At 41.8% G+C, this 3,830-nt stretch overlaps 1 pseudogene; it reads right to left on the bottom strand.

Moving 5' to 3' along the window:
* Positions 1 to 210: 210 nt before the first annotated feature.
* LOC147428369 (uncharacterized) lies at positions 211 to 2,963 on the bottom strand (annotated as a pseudogene).
* Positions 2,964 to 3,830: the final 867 nt, after the last annotated feature.

The following is a 3,830-nucleotide window of genomic DNA, read 5'->3' as shown; positions in this document are numbered from 1 at the left end:
AAAATAAAAATGAGCAAAAAACAATCATATTTGTCTTATAAAGTCAATGAAGTTAATGTCTCATGCCATCTAAACCTCTAATAGATCGCCTATCTCAGAGAGGCAATGTTCATGGCACCTCTCATCAATCTCAATACTCACACAATACCGGTCTAAGACCTCACACACTTTGGCCATATTTCCGGCCCTAACAAAACAATCTATTATGATTTACCCTTCTTGAATGCAGAGCAAACCTAGGAAACCATAAAAGTTTGTGTGTCTCTCAGCTGCACCACGCAAGGCATTGCCTTCGTCATCTAGTGTGAGGTTTAGCTTCCCTGTTGGTAGCTCCACAAATGTATCATACTTGTTGTCGAAAGATACCTTCATGACTTTTAGTAATGCCTGCTCCCAATTTAATTCACGTGTACAATTTGGATGGGCAAAGAATGTAATCACTAAAGTGGAAACCTGCAAAGCAGAATTAAGAGAGTAAATTGGAGTTTTAGCCTAAAAAAACTTTCACAACCATAATCCTCAAGTGGTTTGGACTTACCTCTTCTACTTTCCCACGAACGATCCTTTTGCATTGGATTGTAGTTTCTAAGAACATACTATGTACATACTGAAGTTTGGATTGCCCCATCACACGTGACACAATCTAAAATTGATGCTCAATACCACTAGTAGTAATAAAGAAACCATCATGGCTCAAGAAATCTGCTGCAATGGTAACTGACGCCTTCAGCTTTTTTGAATCCCATTCATTCCAAGCTAGCACTTCATCCTCCACTTCAAATGGGTACAAACCAGACGAAAGATCTTCCCATACAAGAGAGATAAGTGCATCATCATAGAATCCACCTTGGGCTTGAACTTTGTGTCGAGCTCAACATATCTGCCCATCGCCTTTACAACTAGCTGGGAAGATTGCAACCCCTCTTGGGTTGCAGCTCTCACAACCTTGCCTAGGTCAGTCTTGACACCTTGCGAGCTCTCTTCCATGATCCTTTAGGAACTTTGAATGTATTCAATCAAGATAGTCAACAACAATAATGAAACATAAAGTATTTATAGCATTCCCAAATTCATTTTTAGCATCTCTTTTTGTACCTAGATATGGTATTAGATTCACAAGTTTGTGTCGGTTTGGTCTCATAGGTCATTTTGGCCACTTGAAGATGTTAATAAATCATTTCATCTCTCTCTTTCTCTCTCCCATTGTATGAGTGATCACACATATCCCACATAGTACTAGCTAGTAGCACTCCCAAATTCATTTTTAGCATCTCATTTTGTACCCAAACATCGTATTAGATTCACAAGTTTGTGCCAGTTTGGTCTCATAGGTCATTTTGGCCACTTGAAGACGTTAATTAATCATTTCATCTATCTTTCTCTCTCCCATTGTATGAGTGATCACACATATCCCACATAGTACTAGCTAGTAGCACTCCCAAATTCGTTTTTTAGCATCTCATTTTGTACCCAAACATCGTATTAGATTCACAAGTTTGTGTCGATTTGGTCTCATAGGTCATTTTGGCCACTTGAAGACGCTAATATATCATTTCATTTCTCTCTCTCTCTCTCTCTCTCTCTCTCTCTCTCTCTCTCTCTCTCTCTCTCTCTCTCTCTCTCTCTCTCTCTCTCTCTCTCTCTCTCTCTCTCTCTCTCTCTCTCTCTCTCTCTCTCTCTCTCTCTCTCATTGTATGAGTGATCACACATATCCCACATAATACTAGCTAGTAGCACTCCCAAATTCATTTTTTAGCATCTCTTTTTGTATCAAGACATCATACTAGATTCACAAGTTTGTGTCGGTTTGGTCTCATAGGTCATTTTGGCCACTTGAAGACGCTAATATATCATTTCATCTCTCTCTCTCTCTCTCTCTCTCTCTCTCTCTCTCTCTCTCTCTCTCTCTCTCTCTCTCTCTCTCTCTCTCTCTCTCTCTCTCTCTCTCTCTCTCTCTCTCTCTCTCTCTCTCTCTCTCTCTCATTGTATGAGTGATCCCAAATATCTCACATAATACTAGCTAGTAGCACTCCCAAATTCATTTTTTAGCTTCTCTTTTTCCCAGACATCGTATTAGATTCACAAGTTTGTGTCGGTTTGGTCTCATACGTCATTTTGGCAATTGAAGACGCTAATATTCATTTCATATCTCTCTCTCTCTCTCTCTCTCTCTCTCTCTCTCTCTCTCTCTCTCTCTCTCTCTCTCTCTCTCTCTCTCTCTCTCTCTCTCTCTCTCTCTCTCTCTCTCTCTCTCTCTCTCTCTCTCTCTCTCTCTCTCTCTCTCTCTCTCTCTCTCTCTCTCTCTCTCTCTCTCTCGCGTTCAACTCCTCGTCGGCTAGATCTTCAAGGACTCTTGGGATCATTTCTTGCGATGTTAACTTATTCTTCTTCTTCTTGTTCTCTCTCTCTCTCTCTCTCTCTCTCTCTCTCTCTCTCTCTCTCTCTCTCTCTCTCTCTCTCTCTCTCTCTCTCTCTCTCTCTCTCTCTCTCTCTCTCTCTCTCTCTCGGTTTTTGATTACCAGATTTTACAATCGCAAACTTGACTCTATGTGCAAGCCTCCAACGTGTAGCACTGTGCTGCTTCGTGGGAACACTGGAGTTCGTGAGTAGCCCTTTGGACTCACCGGCAAATCGCTTATAACGCTGCAGGTATTTTATCAAAAAAGCCACACTGGAGCTGGCACTCGACCCTTATAAGTTTTAAAAAAATATTCAATACCATGAGATGAGCAGTAGCGGTATTGGTAAAGAAAGGCGTTGTTTGTAGGTTGGTTGTGGCGGATCCCCCCACTCCCCTCGTGAGTCTTCACGTAATCATAACACGGCATTGTGCGTTCAATTCCAGCTGGCTCTCCCAAAAGCATATTGCACACACCCATCTTCAGCTCCATGGTCTTGCTCCGCGAGTGCAACTGATCTCCCCAACCGACTCGTACGTCGTCCTCGTGTAGCGCAGTGGCCATTGATCACAGGTAGTATACACAAGCATGTTCATTTTTTATACACAAGCAGGTAGTATACACAAGCATGTTCATTTTTTATCAACATTGCTAAAAAAAGACGCCAAGGCTTGGCGTTAGCTGGCTGTAATGCGAGGGGGGAGAGAGAGAGAGAGAGAGAGAGAGAGAGAGAGAGAGAGAGAGAGAGAGAGAGAGAGAGAGAGAGAGAGAGAGAGAGAGAAAGAGAGAGAGAGAGAGAGAGAGAGAGAGAGAGAGAGAGAGAGAGAGAGAGAGAGAGAAATGAAATGAAATGATATATAAACATCTTCAATAGGCCATATGAGTAGACTCTACTAAACATAGTTGAGGTATATAAACAAGGATGGCCACTTCGCGGGAGGGGGGGGGGGGGGGGGGGGGGGGGGGGGGGGGGGGGGGGGGGGGGGGGATGATATATTCATAACTTCGAAAGGCCAAAATGACCTATGTGACCAATCTACTACAAACTAGCGAAAGAGGGATATATATATATATATATATATATATATATACATAGAGAGAGTTAGAGAGAGAGAGAGAGAGAAAGAGAAATAAAATGACATAGTGAAAATGATATATTAACGTCTTTAGGAAGACAAAATGACCTATCTAAACAATCTGTTACAAACTAGTGAATTTGATACCATGCTTGGGGATATGAGAAACACTACTAGAGATTTAAAGGGTGCATATCAAGAGCCTGACGGGTTCATATAAAAAAGGCTAGAGTTTACCTTAAAGAATAGATAGCGGCCCAAATTCTTCCCTAAATAGATTACGGTATATAAATCAAGGCCTTTGCCTTCACCTTTTGTTAGAGAGAGAGAGAGAGAGAGAGAAAGAGAGAGAGAG

This window comes from Adiantum capillus-veneris, chromosome 23, assembly GCF_014529385.1.
Source record: "Adiantum capillus-veneris isolate H3 chromosome 23, ASM1452938v2, whole genome shotgun sequence".
Taxonomy (NCBI): domain Eukaryota; kingdom Viridiplantae; phylum Streptophyta; class Polypodiopsida; order Polypodiales; family Pteridaceae; genus Adiantum; species Adiantum capillus-veneris.
The sequence above is the reverse complement of the archived record's forward strand: the minus strand, read 5'-3'. Positions and strand labels throughout refer to the sequence as shown.